The 20,290-nt window shown below is 45.9% G+C and overlaps 1 long non-coding RNA gene across 1 annotated transcript; it reads right to left on the reverse strand.

Moving 5' to 3' along the window:
* Nucleotides 1-12,113: 12,113 nt before the first annotated feature.
* LOC120847815 lies at nt 12,114-16,565 on the reverse strand. Its single transcript, XR_005717462.1, has 3 exons — nt 16,499-16,565; nt 14,544-14,637; nt 12,114-12,170 (listed from the first exon to the last, which is right to left on the reverse strand). It is a non-coding gene; the product is annotated as an uncharacterized LOC120847815 (long non-coding RNA).
* Nucleotides 16,566-20,290: the final 3,725 nt, after the last annotated feature.

A 20,290-nucleotide genomic window follows, 5' to 3' on the forward strand; every position in this document is an offset into this window, starting at 1 on the left:
TAGCTTGCTTGTAATATAAAGTAATCATATTTATTTAAAATTTATTTATTTTTCTAAAAATTGACAAACATGCCTGCTCGAACGACAAATGGCAAACTTTGGAGGTCTGTATCTCATGAAATAATTTAATCATTATGATATAATTTGCAGATATTATTCTACTAATATATAGCTAATATTCAAAAAATAACTAAGGTATCTGTGTGATACAATAGTAGGATATATTTAGTCAGACATGGAAAAAAAAATCAAACAAAGAAAAATTCCGATGCAAATAAAAAAAAAACACCACCCCCGATTTTTTTTAAATTTAGGTAACCTGTTATACTCTATTTCGGCATTCATTTCCATTAAAAACATGTTGCATCATTTTATTGAGAAAGAAGATACAACTCCCCAAAGTAGGGTCCTTTTTCAAAGCCTACACTTAGCAGTGTTTTATACAAGAACTGCCTCTGAGTTCCAGTTTCATGAAACCAACACACATCTTTTATACATTTTTATTCAGATGAGGCCAATGATAACTAAAGAAATCGTTCACACACTGTGGGAGCCGGGGGTGAAAGACGAGGCAGAGGGCACATGACAGGCGGCCGGCGGAGAAGGCACGAGCGGGCGCAGGACATTGCGAGCTGAGCGAGGCTGGTAGCTGGACAAGGAACGTCGAAGCCAAGCTGCCTGGCCTAGGCCTGGCCTGGCCCATAACGAACCCCGGAGCGGTCCACCAGCGAGGTCTGGAGGAAGACCGGTGGAAACGGCGAGCCCGGGCCATATGACCTGGGCTATGACGATCCCGTGGTGGTTCCGCAGCGAGACTCGGGCATTGATAGCCCGGGACAGCCAGCCTACGCAGCGCTGGCGTGGAAAAGGCGATCCGCAGGCCTGGACACAGACCCCGACTGTCAGCTCTGATTGACGGGCGTCAACAAGGGCCGGGAGGCCCGGACTACCGGCTCTTGACGACGGGCAACCGAGAGGTACAGTAAACCCATTCGCTGTCTTCTCGTTGCTGTATGTCACTCCCTGGGTGACGGGCGGAGCGCATACCGATCGGGCGGGATTATTAGTATAGAGGGACTCTCCCCCATAAAGAACCCCCACATTAAAATGGCGCATCCAACGTGGGGCCCGTTCGGTATGCCTCTGCTTCTAGTCGTCCCCAGAGAGTCCCATGGATTCGTTGAGCGGGTTGTTCACTAACGCTAACGATGCCCGTTGAGACAAAGTATGTTGGAATTATGGTGACTTGTCTCAAAGCAGAGCTCAGCAGGTGTCTCCTCGAATCGAGTACTTAAAGGTCTCGAAGGACGAGGTTGCGGACGCGCGTTCTCGGGTACCCCAGAATAGTGGTTGGCAGAAGGTGACCCAACCGGGGGGAACTCGAGGAGCGCGGTTAAGATGTAAGAAAGTCGTCTTCGGAGGCAGAGGAGAGCCACGGCATGTTCGCTGGAAGGCAGGATAGCGACTGGCAGGAGGGAACACAGCCAGGACTTATTCCATATTTAGGATTTAGGCTTGGAGTGATGCGGTAGGCAAGCAAGCGCTTGTCGAGGCCCGGGATGCAGATGGGGTTTTGTCAGTGGGTGTCGGAAAGATTGCGGGAATTGCAGTCGACACCGGGAACACTGGCTGTCGAGATTGTCAGCGGGTGTTGGGTAAACTGGCGTAAATTGCAGTTGACACCGGGAACGCTGGCAGGCGAGTTAAGGAGCAGTATGATTTGTAACCGCTGGGCCAAGACGGCTAGTTGTTTCGCGTCACTCCAACAACCGACGAAAGGCAGAGGGACGACTCTCCCTTGAGGGGGTCGTTCCGAGAAAGCTGCGAAATGTTTTATCGGATACTTTTTCGGCTTCACTCTGGCCGGTCGTGGCAGTGACAGCAAGACTTTTAATAAGTTATGTCGCGTCACGACCTGGCCGGGGATGAGGCGGTAGACATTTAGGTGGCTTGTAGTTGTCCAGCTTGCCTTGAGGCGTGAACGGTTTAAGCGGGCTTGCTCGCTGAGCTACCGCCCCCTCCGAGAACCGAGCAGTCCTTAGAGCTCGTATGCACGTGGACGGAATGGGACGCTGACGCTGACGCTTACATCGAGTAGCACATGGTATATGTAGCCGTTGCGGAATTGCGGGTATGGCATTTGGTCATCCCGCCACAGGCTTTGGATCCCTTCGCTTGCGCAAAAGATGGACTAGGTTTACGCCATCGCTACCTGTTCTGAAGGAAACTCACGCTTTGAGCAACGCAGCTAGTGGTTTTGCCGCATCGCTTGCTCCGAGGTGAGAAGGGCACCCGAGGAATAAAGACGCGAGCGTCGTGTCTTATTTCTAGGCTTACTCGGCGAGATAAAAAACCAGGAGGCTTGCCCGGTTCACATCGCTGACTTGAAAGGATACTACCGTCGTCGCGATGGGGAAGGCGTATAGCATCAGGTTGTGGTAGGACACAAGAAATCCCCTGTTCTTGGTGACCCACAAGCGAGCTCTGGAATGCAGACTTGCTGAGTTGGCCGCATGGTACACGAACCCGTCGGCAAGCTATGGCGGTAGAGGCTATGGCCACTGCCACATTCTGCGGCAGAGTATTTGTTCGCTGTGCGTTGTTTTTACAGTTTGTTCTGCGCAGAATAGCTTCTTGGAAAGACGGCCGTATACAGACGGCGTAACCCAGGAAGCCCACCGGGAGGGAAGACGGGACCATTCGTTTTCCCAAGTGCTCAGGGTGGCTGACAGTTGTTCGGCCTGACGGACGGTTCAGGCGGGCAGTTCTAAGCCCGCTGTGACCTCTAAGCGGAACGGGGCAAGTCCGTCTGCGTCGGCCGGACCAGCTTAGAGCAAGCCCCCTGCTGCATCGCGGTGAGTGGGACAGCGAGCGACAGACAGGCCGGCATTGTCTGCCGGCTTCGCTAGCCACCACCACCTACGCCGCTTTCGGACGCTGCAACGTGGCCACTTCGGCAACAGCAACAGCGGCCGCCCATGAAACCCAGCGGCTCCCTGAGGCCCATGAAGTCCCCCGAAGTCCGGGCCTTGAGGGGGGAAGGGTGTGGGAGCCGGGGGTGAAAGACGAGGCAGAGGGCACGTGACAGGCGGCCGGCGGAGAAGGCACGAGCGGGCGCAGGACATTGCGAGCTGAGCGAGGCTGGTAGCTGGACAAGGAACGTCGAAGCCAAGCTGCCTGGCCTAGGCCTGGCCTGGCCCATAACGAACCCCGGAGCGGTCCACCAGCGAGGTCTGGAGCAAGACCGGTGGAAACGGCGAGCCCGGGCCATATGACCTGGGCTAAGACGATCCCGGGGTGGTTCCGCAGCGAGACTCGGGCATTGATAGCCCGGGACAGCCAGCCTACGCAGCGCTGGCGTGGAAAAGGCGATCTGCAGGCCTGGACACAGACCCCGACTGTCAGCTCTGATTGACGGGCGTCAACAAGGGCCGGGAGGCCCGGACTACCGGCTCTTGACGACGGGCAACCGAGAGGTACAGTAAACCCATTCGCTGACTTCTCGTTGCTGTATGTCACTCCCTGGGTGACGGGCGGAGCGCATACCGATCGGGCGGGATTATTAGTATAGAGGGACTCTCCCCCATAAAGAACCCCCACAACACTTAAATTAAGGAGAAACTACTGTGTACAAAGAGGTATCATATTACGGACTAGTGATCCGAGAAAAGATCATGCAGCCATCGGCCCCTACGAACTTTGTTTACTTTATTCTCCTGTGACACTATATGCTATTCCCTCTTCCGCTCTACCTTCATCTCTCTCTCTCTCATATATATCCCTGATATATATCCAGAACAAAAACATGTTCAAGCATTCCCTTTCTGCGTGGTAGTGTTCTGTGGCTAGCAAAAATCATTTCCTCGCTAAGCTCACGATTATGGCAAAATAGTTGCCCGAAACCGCAGACGACACTCGTCGCTAGTTCTGGCAAAACGGCAGATACAATCTTTTTTTCGCATTTCCCCGCTCGCTATCAAGGACAAGGGGGTTCGCTTCAATCAGCAAAACATGGCCGCCGACGCCTGTTTACTGAGCAGTCATGCCTGTCGCCATCTCACTCGCTGGCGTCACGGGCGATAATATCAGGCACAAAGGGACACACCAACCGGCAGCATTATCCCCAAATACTCGAGCCTCGCGTAAATACATAGAGTGTAAACGCTGTCGCCATGTTATCGTAGTAAGACCGCCCCCCCCCTCCCCCAACGGGGGACTGCAGTACGTGACGGCGTACTAACACAACGGCGACGATATCGACATCGCGGGCTCCGAATTTTCCCATAGCTCTACTCCACGGGCATTTCTCGAAACGCTTGATATTGTGTACGCCCGCCTGGAAGGATTTCAGGCGCGTAGTTATGATAAGGCGGTTCTCCGCGGCAAAAGAAAGCAATTTCACAAAAGCTTAACAGCGGCGGCGACACGTGTGCGGTGAACGCTTGTAGTTTTGGTGTAGACAGGGTCTGTGTGTTCTCGTTGTTGACACCAGCCGGCGATAAGGCACTGCAGGCGGTAGCTCAGTACAGCAAGGGCTAATCCGAGTGACCATCAACGTAACCCCACCGCCAACCCCTCGCGAACCGGTCGCCGACATGGCTCAGGCTGTGTCATGAACCACGTGGTAGAAGCTCGGGTGCTTTCATATCAGCGCGTGGAGGGACGACAGTGCGATTCCGGAAAGTCTTTTTCGAAGGCCACTGACCACAATTTTTTGTCTGGAGACTTTCCCTCTTTCTTCCTTTGACGTGGATCAAGCTTTGCCGACAGCCTCAGTTGTGACCTCTCTTTTCAAATGTACGTTTGCAGTGAGTGAGCTCCTCAGCCTCGGACTTGTCACTTGTGCACCCAGTAGTTCTTTCACTTGGCAATTATATGCCATCAGTTGGGGTTTAATTTCTATTATTTATGTATACATTATGAAGACGTCCTGGAGCGCCGAACGAGTGTTTTGTGCAGATTACTTTTGCAAACACAAAAAGACTATACCAAAGAAGCGGAATTTTCGAAGTGTTGGCGAGTTGGACCTAAACTCGTTGAAGCAAATTCTTCCGCCTGACTGTTCCACCAAAGTGAGTGCAACGGACTACCTGTGCTACCATTGCTTCATGCACATCACTAAGGAGATCTCGATGCGAAGCTCAGAGCAGTGCCTTGACATATTTGTGCCAGCTGAAGAAGCAATTGAAGATCTAAATCGCAGCATACTACCTACATATGTGTCGCCGCTGAGACACCAAGCGTCGTAAGAAGTCGGGACAGGCCTGCCTATGTCAAGAGAAAGCAGACAGAACTGGAGCAGGTTGCTGTCAAGAATATACGCTCAAGGCTACGTATTGCGTACGACAGGGACGCACCATCGGGGTCGTCCGAACCAACATGCTCCACATGCACTGAGTGGGTGGACAACTTTCGGCAGGCCTTTGAAACCGCCACCTCTCTCCGGGAACGTTGTCAACCGCTTACACTCCTGCCGTCAACACTGACGAAGAATGAGGTTCAAAAGATGATTCCACAGGCCTCAATGTACCTCATCAGTAAATCCCGACACCCCAAGGAAAAGCATGGCGTGTGGTATGAGCCGGATCCTTACACGAGGTGCAAGGTGAGCCCTGAGAACCTGTCTGCTGCCCTAGAGTACTTCACGAAAGACGAGCTACAATGTTCGCGCCAAAGTCCCAACCAGAAGGACGTCATCTCTGTCATGCTCAACGGAGAGAAAACGTTCGTGCCAAAGCGCTTCATGACACGCTCAATACGAGAGGCCTTCCGTATATACAAAGACAAGCATCCCGATTCCGGCGTTGGGCTAACGAAATTTTATTCGTTGCGCCCTAGATGGGTCCAATGTATTCCACACCAGGAAGTGTGCGTTTGTGTGCGCTGCGCCAATTATTATCTTTGTATTGCCGCTCTAGAGAACGTTACAGGCTCAACATTCAACACTGGTGAAATGAACTCGGCATTTATGTGCGACCCAGCAACAGAACTGTGCCTTCAAGGAGACGGTGATCACTGCCCAAAAGGCCAGTTTCTTACACTCCAGGAACTTGATATCCCGGAGGATGAAGAGATTGTGCTTGCAACATGGGAGTCCGGCGACCTTGTGAAAAAAACTTTGGAACCTGAGACTTTCCTAAAAGTCATCCAAGTGACGGTTGGAAGTTGGGTACTTCACAACCATATCCGGCAAACGCAAGGTAAAGCGATCTACGATGAAAAACTGCATGCAACGCGGGAGCATTGTCTTTCATTTTGACTTTGCTGAAAACTGGACCATCGTGCTTCCTGACGAAGCGCAAGCATATCACTGGAAAAAAAAACAAGTTTCGATATTTACATGTGTAGTGACGACAAGAAAATCTACAAACAGCTTTGCCATCATCAGTGAGGACCTGTGTCACGACGCCGCTCACGCTTGCTTGGCTCTAGAAAAAGTGAAGGAGTGGGTTGAATACAACGTTGCGGTATACTCGTACGTGACGTACGTAAGTGACGGCGCCGCCAGTCATTTCAAGAATCGCTACCAGCTTCACCAATTTGCAAAGGACGATTGCCCACAAGCCCAGTGGTTATTTTCTGCATCTGGACATGGGAAAAATGCATGTGACGGAGTTGGCGGACTCGTGAAGCACCAGGCCACGCTGAACAACCTGAGAGAACGTTCAGTAGGCGCAATTCAGACGGCCAGGACAATGGTGAGCGTTCTATCAAAGAAACTGAAAGGCGTGCATCTTGTATATCTGGACGAAAATGAGGTTGTTCGGTATCGTGAACAAAAAAAAGAAGAGTGGCTGACGGTGCGCGCCTTCCCTGGCATTCAGTCTTGGCACGCGTGGCGGCTCAGCAAGTCATCAACAGAAGGGACCTGTGACGTATATGTAGCACGGACAGTCGGATCTGCTTGGAACCAACTTTATTAAATGGGTACAGCGAGGAAAACCTTAGCGTAAAGTGCCGAATTTGATTTCCCAAGGACTGCTCATTTTGAATGCAGGGACATCTTATTTATCACATTTTTCTTCACGGGGTATTTAACCTACTGTTTTTGTTGGTGGTTACTAATAATTTTTATCTGATCACTATAAAAAAAATCCCAAAATGTTATCCTCGAGCAGGATAAAATATATCGGCTTGCCACGATTCATTCATACACCGAGAGCATCGAAGCTGCTCCAGTTAGGCACCATGGCATCCGTCACCTGAAATTGTTTGTAATCGTAAATACACAGCCAACCTAAATATCTTACTATGATATCTATGTTTTTGTGTGTGGAAGTAAAGTTATTTATTTTACTCTAGATGTAAAATATACCGGAAGGTACAACTTCACACTGCATCATCTTTTCTCAAATCATTAGTCTCTAATATGATACCACTTTGTACGCTTATGTAAAATGCTGTATATAGTTTCTCCTCCCTTTTACTGTGTGACCGATCGCTCTTTTTATCAATGACCTCATCTGAATAAATGTATATAAAAGATTTGTGCAAGTTTCATGAAACTGGAACTCAGAGTCACTTCTTGTATAGGACACTGCTAAGTGTAGGCTTTGAAAAAGGACCCTACTTTGCGGAGTTGTTTCTTCTTTCACAGTGCAATGATGCAACATGTTTTTAATAGAAATTAATGCCGAAATAAAGTATAACAGGGTACCCAAATTTAAAAAATATCGAAGGTGGCGTTTTTTTTTTATTCGCATTGGAATTTTTTTGTTTGATTTTTTTCCCATGTTTGCCTAAATATATTGTAACTATTGTGTCACTCAGATACCTTATTTATTTTTTCAATAATAGCCATATATTAGTAAAATAATGTCTGCATGTTATGTAATAATGATTAAATTATTTCATGAGATACAGATTTCCAAATTTTGCCATTTGTCGTTCGAGCAGGCATGTTTGGCAATTTTTAGAAAACTAAATAAATTTTTAATGAATATTATTACTTTATATTACAAGCAAGTTGTACCCATAATTTGTTTGTAAAAGGTTTTAAAATTCTCCTAATTTTATTGTTTTAATTATTCACTTTCAAACTTGCCCCCTCCATCAGTGCGCGTTATTGCAACTGTCCACCTCTCCCCGCCTTACGATTTTTCTTGTCTCCAAATTTTTTTTCTGGTCAAAACTAAGTGTGGATTCGTTTATACCAGACACTAGAGAATGTCATATAAAAACATCAGTTGATTTAAAAATGTCGACCAGCCACCCTTTGGTCGATCTTATCTGAAATCACCCTGTAGTAGAAAGAGGAGAAGGAGGCGAAAACAGCGGAACATACGCCGGGGCGCGTGCAACGTCGGCGGAGCGACCGTAAAGGTGGCTTTCTTGCGCGGCGCTGGATGCTTTTCTCCTCACGTGATCGATCTTGGCGAGAGGAACTCTAGCACCGTAAGGTGGCCTCTGGTTGGTTTCGGTCTCGACGGGCTCGCGGCTGTGCTGATGCGTTATGTCGTTTTCGCTTAGTTATGCGATATAAATATATCCCTTCTGGTGAAAGAAGAAACGATACAGTGGTAATGGGACAGCTCGAAAAGTGTGACGTAATTACGAGCCTAAATTGTGGACGTTTTCCGAACACCTTCATCTGATCATGATCTTCGTTCGGTCAGGTTCGGCGGCGAAACGACTGAAATAATGCCGGGGGAGGATTACGGATGTGATCTGCCGTACAGGAGGTACTCGCTAAAACCAGTTTACATAAAAATAAACGAATGAGAAGGCTAATGCATGGAGGCACAGTGAAAAACCAGGTAGACGACTTGACTAACAATGTGCTGGATCGCATAGAACCGATGAACTCGCAAGCTCATCTGTTCATCAGCATTCTATGAAGTGGTTCCAGGCACAACCTCATGGAATGCAAAAAGGAAGCGATAATGTCTCCATCGGTTTCTTTAAAGAAATTAAGTACTGGACAGATGTTTCGATGGTCCACCCTATAGGCCGAGTAGCAATTCTTTTTCAACTATCAACGCCCTGCTGAACTATTCATTAGCAGCATTTCACAAGGTTGGTCTTAGGAAACTATTTTTCTACGGACATTTCCTTACAACGTCTTGAGAATATGAGATTAGGGAAAAACACGTCATTTGCTGTCTGACGTCTGTATTCTGTATAATTTGCGAAATAAAATTAAAGGCGCAACCAATTTGACCTCTAGCAAGCAAATGCCAGGCACCGCTTTGCGGATTTTGCTTGACAGATACTTTTTTGTTTGAACCGATACGCTTTTTACTTTGAGCAGTTTCGAGAGTGAATCCGGGACATCGACAACGCTTCACTCGAGTGATTTCCACCATGACGGCTTTTTTTCGGCGTCACATATTGCGTGCCTCAGGCGCTTTTGTCAGGCGCTCACAAGATGCCTTTGACACGTTTTTCACCCGGTGGGGCCACCGTTTATGTCTAAATGACTTAATTTAATTGGACATCTTAGGAAAATTGAATGAGTGCAGACATGAGACCGATCACAATATATAGCTCCCTAAATTCATAAATAAACAGATATCAAAAGAAAGTTTATACCGCGAAAATTATTCCCCCATATAATGACACAGCTGTTTTGGATTCGTTATGACGGCAGAGCACGATGCTTTAAAAGAACACAGTGACTCCTTCCGTTGAATTTGCCTTCTTTAAGATCATAACTGCGTTATCACAAATGTACCTTGCGCTTCTTATTGTGCCAAAATCAATAATGGCATGCAGTTAGGTAGTAAAAATAAGTACCATGCACCTCACAAAGTAAGGCGAAAAATCGCAAAAACGCGACAAAAAAACACGAATACAACGCCGTCGCCAAGGCGCGGAGGGGAGAGGAAGCGACAAGCCACCTTACGGCGGCCGCGTTACGTGATTCCAAGATGGCAGCGCCCATGCAACGGAGGGTGAAAATCTACACGCAAATTCGGTTTCCCCGTAAGATTTAGTGGGAACATTTACGTCACCTTACCTCACATGGTAAGGTGACGTCACATGACTTCGTGTCACGTCACCTACACACAAATCTAGTCCCCCCCGCTGATTTAGCGGTAAAATCTACGTCGCGTGGTCTCAACACTAAAGTAGGTTCCTTGGTAAATTTAGCGAGAAAATCACGTCATATGACTTCGTGCCACGTGACCTATAAACGAATTCAATTTCCCCGCTAGAGTTAGCGATAAAATTGACTTCGCATGGCCTTCACCAATTTAGGTTCCTTGGTAAATTTAGCGGTAAAAATGACGTCACATGACCGTGCCACATCTCCTTTACGCAAATTTAGTTTCCCCTCTAGATTTAGCGGGAAAACTGACGTCACGTGACCCTGCCACCAATTCAGTTTTCACGCTAAATTTAGCAGAGAAAACGATGTCATGATTTTATGTTACGTGATCTATACATAAACTCAATTTCCCCACTAAATTTAGCACAAAAATTTACGCGAAAATTGACGCCGAAATTCCTCCCGAACTGCGCTCTAATTTCGCATTACAGTTGAAGTTTAAACGTCTATGTTCTATGTTTTCAATTTTTTATTTGGGACATGGAGCGAAAAGCCGGTCTCAATAACATAGCTACTAGACCCTGTCCAAAGTCAGTGTCTAAGCAGCGTCGTTTTTCCTCACCCTTACTATTCGCTGTGGAACTGAGCCATCGGCTCAGTTCAGCTCAGTGCTATAAAGGTTTATATATATCGTGAGCCTGCGGGTAATTGACACAGCCACTGGATTGAGTTCTGAGTAGCAACCGTAACCAATAGGAGACCTCATTGATCAGGGATTAGTTTATTGCTTTTGCATGTTCACATCGCTACCTTTACACCGAGCTCTTTCATATCAAAGTGCACATGAGCCCCACTTCATCACAAGCAGTGAACGGCTGGTATTTCGTGATGTGAAATGATAAAATATAACAACGATGGGAACTTTGGTGGTTTCTTTGACGCACCCTAACCCATAGCGACTAACCCAAAACGACTTCAATTTCTTACTGCTTGGGTGTTTCGACAAACAAGACCAACGATAAAGCGCTTAGCCTCGGAGAATCGAGGTATTTCAAATGACCACTCCTTCGACAACGGTTGCTTTTGACATGGTCATAAGAGAACGGGTCAACTTTTGTGAGTTAGCAATTGCAGACATTCTGCGGAAAAATGGCATCCTACGGGTGCTTGTTCCTCCCGTACCCCCCCCCCCCCCCCTCTCTTCCGCTTTCACTGGGGCAGCCAAGTATGCGGCACAGATGATAAAGCAGAAGTTGAAGGTAACTTTCCATAATTCGGTGACTTTCCTTCGCAGATAGCCATGGAATGCTTTCGTCGTACAAAACGATGCCACATTAGGCGATGGGCTGTAGTCCTGCTGAACTTCATCGGTCTGGAAGCTAAAGTCTGTGCTGGGTTTGCTGTGGCCAGATTTTTTAACACCGGCGATTCTAAAGCAGCTTCATCACAACATGCGGAGCAACGTGTCCCAGCATTCTATTCGTAATGATAGGCAACACCTACAGTATTATAAATTTGAAGAAAGTCGCGTTCGAAAATGCATGCACTGTAGTTGGTTGTGACGGGATGTCGTGAATGAAGGTTGGCAAATCCAAACCTAAACCCGGACCCTTGGGTTCCCAAGGTGCTTTGCACGGCACTATGCCGCTAGGATCGCTTGGTTTTTAGAAGCGGTCTATTGGCAGAGCCCTCGAAATTCCCGGGCTGCCTTGCGCATGAGGCAAGAGTATGTGCACTCTTTTACGAAGCACTCTGTTAGAGGTTAGAGCCCCTGTGGAGGTTTTCCCTGTATGATTTTATTGAATGCAGTCAGATAAAACAGTTAAAACTAACTCCAATAGAGCTACTGCACTATAGCCTGTCGCAGGTTAGGAAGGCCGAACAAGCTCCACCCGCAATGCCCTCCACCTCATTTTAACAAAGCGAACGCTGCAGAGAGGAGGCGAGAATGGACTCCTCTCCAGCGTGTGCGCTGCTGAAGTGGAAAGAGTGGAGAGCTTCGGGGGAGGAGCAGGTGCTGCTTTTTTTAACCTGCAACAGACTATAATGGAGTCGCTCGGTTGGAGTAACTATAAAATATTTTAAACTAAAATTCATCAACAGATTGTGTGTTGTCACACAAGCTGATCGTCTGGACTCTGGAAGGTGCTGTCCTGCCAATCACTGGCGTCGCATTTTCCTGAAAAGTCGAAGAAGTATTCGCTTTTACTTATTTGTGTGACAATAAGCGTTGCAATGGCTTTCTCCACTTGCTGAGGTGTAAACAGTGCCTATTAATGTAACTATGCACGCCAAAAAAAAAAAAAAAAAAAAAAACACCACCTGAACAATTTCCTCGAGGAGAGGGCCGTGTTCGCGGCATCGGGCATGCTTAAAAGCCTAGAAACAAGGTGTTCTGTGGTTGGTGCGGTTCTCTATTTACATGCCTATTGAAGTGAATATCGTGCATTGAATTATTCAGCGGGCTTCAACGTTGGTTCATCATAACGGTAAAAGGATTCATTTCTTTTCAATCAAAAATAATTAAAAAGGTTGTGTTTTATAATCGTTTTATAATTTTGAAACGTGTTTTGCGGTGGTGAGTCACGTTAAAGCAATCGGTAGTTAATATGCTAACGCAAATTTTTCAATTTTTGCAGTACGGACAATAAAAAAAACGAAGCTGGTATACAAAGAATTTAAAAGGCAACCCTTTGAAGTGCGAGCTGACGTGTCGCTAAGAAACCTAGCTTTTCCAGCCCGTATGGAAATCTTATATCTGGGCCATATCTGGCCATATCAAACATTATATGATTATATACGGCCTATATACAGTCTTATCTGGCGTATATACAGACTTATCTGGCGTATATACAGCCTGATATGGCGTATATGCAGACTTATTTGGCGTATATACAGTCTGATCTGGCATATATACAGCCTGATATGGCGTATATACAGACTTATCTGGCGTATATACAGACTTATCTCGCGGCCGGTTTTCAATATATTAAAAATTTCAAACAAGTAAAAAAATTCTTTGTTAGAAAACTCTGAATGAATTATTGTTCGCGGCCTAAATGTTAGCACAAATATTTCCAAACTTCAGCTTCGGCAATCGTAAGTTTAAGGTTATTTGTGCTAGTTTTCGCTAGGATTTCAATGTAGCTTAATTATTTCAAAGTGTTAACATTACGCCGGAATAGACAATTTGCTAAATCCCGTAAGTGCCTCGGCCTGTACTCGAGGAAAAATAGGGACAGTGTTTCTTCAGCTGCCTAGTGATCGAAAATTTTGAGCATTCTATGGTTACACAGATTTGAGTGTAATTCGGAGTCGCCCTGAACACGTGCTGTACAGGACCCAAATACCTGCCATACCACTTTTAAAATGTCCCGCCAGTGTCAGTACTGTGCATTCCGTCCAACCTTCAACCTGGTTGAGCCGCAGACATATCTCTTACATTATTATCATTCTCGTACAACTTCAAAGACGCTGATATTAAGTTAGAAACGCTAAAAATGTCATAAACAGCTCCGCGGAATCCGAGCTAAATCCCGGTTTCGGTTGTTGTGATTTCTCAGCTTTTAAGTAATTCCTGCTAAAACAACAATCACGAGAATGATAATATGGTAAGAGATTTCGGTGGCTCAGCCTGGTTGAAGTTTGGACAGAATGCACAATATCCTGAACGCTGCCATTGACGAAAAACTTAAAAGTGATATGATAGGTGCTTGAGCCCTATGGGAGGCTTGTCAACGGTGACTACGAATTACATTCGAAACTGTGTAATCATGAAATTGGTCAAAAGTAGCGATCACTAAGGAGCTGAAGGACCACCGTTTCCATAACTCCTCGAGTGCGGGCCGGGGCACTTGGGAGAATTGTAGACAATAAAAATATATAAAGTGCTGATTTCAGGCTTTTGTACTTTTGAAATGCCTGGCCAGACCTGGAATTTCCTTACTTAGCCAGATCTGGGATTTCCATATCTGGCCAGGGGTATCAGGCTATATCTGGCGTTATGAGGCTATATCTGGCAGATATAAAATATCAGGTTATATGTGGCCAATTTTTGATATGGCCATATCTGAAATCTTCAGATCTGGCCAGATATAAATTTTTTGTAAGGGAGGGCCCTAAAGAAGCTAAGTGTTAGCAAACACTGACCGCACTAGGTTTTATCATAAAATAGTAGCGATCCGAATAGCGCAAAAAGAGATCACTGTATTTCACAAATCTTAGCATCTTAACACTACAGTTTCCTAGCCCGAGACCCTTTCGACAGCCTAAAACTGGTCTGCGAGAGACCTCAACAACGAAACAGATCAAAGACGAAAACGTTCCAGGTATGGAACCTAAATAATTTCGACGCGATTTTGTTTCTCAAATTAACTCGAAATGTAGGAAAACATGCATAGATGCTTGCGCGGGTCGGTACAATATTTAACATTTGGAACGCATTATTTGTTTTTTTAACTCCAGCTGGTTTTTGGCAATTATATATTGCGGCAATCATATATTGCGCAATCCCCCATTTCCACCAGAACAAAGATTAAATGAACGGGCTCACCTGTTAACATTGGGCTCTTTGTAAGAGGGTACCGAGAGTTTGCGAGGTCGCTCACTTCTTCTCGTAGGTGGTGGTGGGGGCTCGTCGGCCGTTGCTGCAAGACAGGATGGCAGCGTCTCGCACAAAACGGTTTCTAAGGGCTCATTTAGGCGCTCTCATTTGAGTGTGATCTGCTGCGCTGTAAGCACTTGTGACCGCTTATGACGAGAGTGACGAGAGGAGACACTGGTGCCATCTACTGGGTAACACTGGAACACTTTTATTTTGCGTACATTTGACCATTTTAAATGCGATTGCTACCCGATTTAATGCGCCAGCGTGTTTAGGAAGCGCATCCTCTCGCTGTAAGCGGTACCAAGCGGTTATGCCGACAAATGTGTGAACCAGCGTGAGCCCGATGAGAGTGGTTGTTTCGTCGAAAAACCTTTTCACCGAAAAACCCATTGAGTGTTGGTTTTACCACACACGTTTCGTGGACAAACGTGACGTGCTAATTAGCTGTGGCGATAAGACGGTTCCACGAAACGCCTTTTTTCTTTCCGGTGTCCGCCACTTTCGCCATTAGTTTACACGGAGACGCTTAGTTATTGGCGTCGTTCTTGGTGTTGGTGAGACGCTGAAGCGTGTCGAGCGGCTCTGTATTTCAGTTTACGCAGATTTGTTTGCTTTCCGAGCCGCCCGGGCGACATCTACCGCTGCCTTTATGGCCGCCGACGGGTCGACTTCTCATTCCCCATCTTGTCTTAAGCTCGAATAACGATTGGTACGTATAAAAATCGAGTACCAGATGATGCTCCTTTTGTCATTGACTACTCCGGCAAACGCAATCGCTCATAACGCAATAAATAAAAATAAAAAATAACCTCGAGCGATTTGAAAAACACTGCCTTTCCGCGCGTAGAAAGACATACGGCTAAAGTTTATCAATATGGTACCCGACGAGATTTCGAGCCGGAAAAAGTTGTTCGTGCCACTAGCAGACGCAGTTGACACTTAACGCTTGCGTCCGCTCTATTTGTGACATAGTACAACATAAACACCCTGCGGTACGGACCGGGGATCATCTCTAATGCAATGCATCTTCTATTAGTGTCCTGAAGTTAATGCAAGATCTAACACGAAGAAGCTTCAGGAATGTCATGTGCCAGATTGGCAACCTCCTTCCAAGGGGCTCCAGAAACGCAAAATAGTATACTAATCATTTAGAGATAATCCTGACCACCGATTAGAAACCGTACCACACTCTAAGAAATCTGCAGCGTGTATACTTTTCCGCAAAGCACTTGGGAAAGTCAATCGCTGCTATCTGCGGAAGTAGCTATGCGAATGACAGCTTGCGATGTGTGCATGGCGAAACGTCATGCTGCACTGTCGCAGCGCAGGATGCTGTTTTTCATTTTTTACAGCGAAGCTGTTTATGGCTAGGGTTCCGTGGATGTTTCGTGTGCGTCAACAAAAACTCAGTCCCGAATTCGATGCAAAATCCCTTCATTCTATGCAAAAACTTACACGTCTCATCACTTTGATATGCATTTTAAGTACATGAGTTATCAATAGGCACCATTCTCAAGATCAGTATAAACTCGGGTAGATAATAAAGGTTTCTCAAAGATTTACCACTGCGCGACCCGCGTCGCTCTTGCCTATGCCCGCACCGCCCTCCCTTTGTCGTCGTTCCAAGCGCTTGCGTGTCTAGTTTCCTTTCCTTCCGCTCTCCCGGGGTGGCGGTCCCGTCGCGCGTGTCTACTTTCCTCCGGCCCCTCGGGGCGGGTCTGTGTCGTGTGCTAAACAGCTTCGCTGGTCATCCACCTTCACTAAATAAAATAACCCGTGTATTTTTTTTTTTTTTTTTAATCTTTAAACAGGTTTGCTTTTTAAGTGCTTTGCTGGAAATCAGTCGCTCCAGGTTTCTAGGAGTGCTTACCCGAGGAAACTAAGAGCAGTGTGCACCACACCTTCATCAGGCTTTTCTGCCGATTTCTCCTGGTCAGAGGTGGCTGCACGACTCTGCAGCCAGAAGGGCGTTCTACTGCGCTCGCTCGTCCGTGAAGTTGAGACCCGTCCACTCGGCGAAGCTTCGGGGGCAGGCTCAGCTTTGTCAGTGAAGGGCTGTCCCGGTAAAACCGTTGTTTGTTTCGAGGCCCCCGGGGTTTCATCGGCACGCGCGTTCTTCGACGTGAAGAATTTATATCGGGGGTTCTTGGTTGGAGTCTAAAAGGAAGTGTTCAAGAATAAATTGGAGCAAGAACCTCAACGGTAGTCAGCTCTTTCAGTCTCAGATTGGAATGCATTGTACATCTACGTTTTGACACGCATACCAGATGAAACTTGCATTTCGAGGAGAGAAACCAAAAGTTAATACAATGAAAGCGACGGGAGAATTAGAACGTCAGTTATGATAACACTCAACATCATGTTCTAGATGTAAGCAGGCAGCAATATAAAATATAAATAACAACACCCTTTTTCGACAAAATACTGCATGGGAATTGGAATACCTTCTTGACATTACATGTGGCAAATCATCTTGATTTAATCTCTTCAAAGTAGCATAACCCAAGATCTATAAAGCTTTTTTTTTTTTACATATTTACCAGTGTGTCGAACCGAAAAAAATACGGGTTCGGTTACGGTTCAGGTTCGGGTAAATTTATTTTGTTCCGGTTCAGTTCCGGTTCGATTAATTCGATCCGCGAACCGGTTCGGAAATTATAAATGACAAATTGCAACATCAAAATAAATTACAAATAAAACATCTGAAATCAGCACATACGAAACGGGATACATCGTAGTGTAAGGCTCAGGGATTTCTACCAGGATTGGTTTCTTTATGTGCACTCAAAGGTTACCTCACCGACGTTTACGCATTCGGACTTCATCTAATTGGGTCCGACGCAGTAGCTGTAAAATCCGCGACCTCCTTACAAACCCACTTACAAGTAGAACTCGCTAACTATCCCGCCACCTCAGCGTGTAAGCAATTGAAGGAGCAGTGGGGAGAAAATACAGCTTCCTTTATTTGAACTAGCCTTCGGTAACTCAAATTAGACCCTTAAAGAAGTTTTCATTAAACAAGATACGGAATATGAAAAACACTTCACCGAACGCAACGCCAGAAGGACGTAATAGGATAAATATTAAAATAGAAGAGTTCGCTGTCTCACAAATATGTTAGCTTCTAAGTGCCTATACGAAACCGGATGCATTATTATCAAACTCCACAGCCTTTTCTTTTCTCATTCCGATGGAAGCAAGCTTCAAGAACTCGCGCGTTCTAGAAACGTGTTATGAAATGAGCACACAGCAGCATTTAGGATTTACGAGATTGTAGAAAAATAAAATCCCGTGACGCGATTTTTTTTTTTTTTTTCCACAGCCTTCTAATTTTTTTTTTTTTCGTGCAAGCCGGGATTAGCGCAATACTGGTTCCTATGTCAGGATTCATGGATGCAGCGTTTATATTCCTAAGACTGAGTGGAGAAGAAAAATATGTAAGCGAGGTGTGTGTCAGTTGACGGCACTTAAAAAACAAATGGCATTGATAGCACATTCATTGTCAACAGCGCGTGGCCGAACCGTTTTGACATGAGCCGGTAACCATTATTTTTTTCCGGTTCAGTTCCGGTTCGGGTTCATCGCGATAACAATATAACGGTTCGGGTTCGGGTTCAGTTCCGGAAAAAATAGCGGTTCGGTTCCGGATTTCGGTCCGGTTCGGTTCCGGTTCGACACCCTGATATTTACAATAACATGAGACTTGGTATTAGGGCCGGATCACATATAGGTTGTGCTCACGTCATCGCCGCGTATGTGAGCTAGTCTCTTCAGAAGACATGCTTATTCAAGACAGGCGCGGCTGTAAACAAAAGCACGTTCAGCACGTCCTGCGGTGTCTCAGTTTCCCACTTGTTTCTTTTCCACCTTGCCATTTATTTTAAATGCCAAGGATTTTTTAATAGTGTTGCTCTAAACACTAACTGGCAGTGCACCACACAAAATGCTTCATAGCTGCTTGTTGGCACTAACGAAAAATAAAGCATTAAATACTCTTACTGTTATTACTATTATTATTGTTGTATCATTTTATTCTGACAGTTTTTGAAGTATATAAAACAGCACCATAACATCATATATGTCCCATTCATTTTCTCACAGCACTGAGATAAGAAAATCGTAACCGAATCTCTATTCGAAGCTTGGGAAAATCAGTGGTGTTGAACTAATAATTTAACAATTCACAGGCTGACAAACTTAATGATACTATATATACATACACACACATATACACACACATATATATACATACACACATATACATACACACACACATACATACATACATTAGGAAGAAAGGCGGAAGTGTTAATTGTGATGAACAGAAGCATGACTCAGCTAGGTTTAAGCACTGGCAGAGCTAAAAAAAACTTCATATTAACAGTACAAAAGCTTTTGGGTGCCCTGTCAAGCCTTGTAGTCACAATAAGGAAGATATATAGGTTCCCAAAAAACCAGTTTGAAAACCCGTGCTGCGGACCTTAGGTATCTATACGCAAACGTCATACCACGAGTTTTTGCTTGGGATCTTTCGGTGATGCTTGTCCGGATGGAGAACCCTTGGCTACGGCCACCACTCCAGGACTCTTCATTTCCTCTGGACTGCTCAGGTCCTCATAGCAGACAAAGGCAATGTCAGCCAGGGGGGTAGTGTTGGAGCTTGCAGGCGATTTCCAGACAGCCGGTTCTGAAAGATGAACTCGAGTCATGTCGGCAAATCCTCGTGAAGCTCGTTGGCCAGTGTGCACAACTACCTTTGTGTCGTAGATTTTGACACCGTCATAAAGTTTAGAAAATAGCTCGTACATGTGGTTTCATATAAAAAAAAAAAAAAAATTAACGCGAACCCGACAGTGAGTCTACCCAGTACACTTATAAATGAAAATTAAAAAAAAAACTCGGTTGGCAACCCTAGACAACATTGAGAATAACCGTCGAAACAGCGCGCAAAAAACGTACAAGGCGGCAGAAATTGATTGGACAAGTGCTGAGTTGCAACTGAGCTTTTCTTGAAGACAAAGAAAAAGCCAAAGAGAATATCACGAACCAAATAAAATAGAAAAATAGAAAACATCAAGACTCCTAGTACAAATTCTGCTGTATGTTTATAGAGCCTTGCTGCTAATGCTCCTTAACGGGTGAGTGTCTCTCGGTTGTAAATGAGCAACTTAGCCAGCGCAGTACAACCGCTAATTTGGAGTCTAACTTGCACCACTCAGCAGTGATTACCCGAACGCGTGCCGGTGCGAAACTCATCCAGATCGAAACGGGCAGGGGGTGGGGATAGAACCTGGGAGGTCTATAGCGCAAGTTTTCATTTCCACGCACCGAACTGAGACGCGTCAGCCCACTTGGCCACCAATCACCCTGACTATACGTACCTCATGATTTCCCATTTATCAATGAACTGTCTTATGCATTTCAGTAGAGGTCTGATTAAAAGAGTTATTTCTGCCCGCTAATTTCAAAACCTTCTATACTGCGTTCCACCGTAAGTCACTGCAGAGTCGAAGGACAGAAGACGCAAATGGAACCGCAGGCTAAAACTCACAAGGTCAAGGTACATACCCTGCGCTTGATTGATTTAGCCGGTGCACATGAAAAAGCACTCTGAAAACCGACGAGCGCCGTGACGTTGCGTTGTTAGTGCTGCTTGCTTGGCCTCAACGGCTAGTATAGCACCAGTGGAGCTC

Source organism: Ixodes scapularis, unplaced genomic scaffold (assembly GCF_016920785.2).
Source record: "Ixodes scapularis isolate PalLabHiFi unplaced genomic scaffold, ASM1692078v2 PGA_scaffold3__209_contigs__length_174095766, whole genome shotgun sequence".
Taxonomy (NCBI): domain Eukaryota; kingdom Metazoa; phylum Arthropoda; class Arachnida; order Ixodida; family Ixodidae; genus Ixodes; species Ixodes scapularis.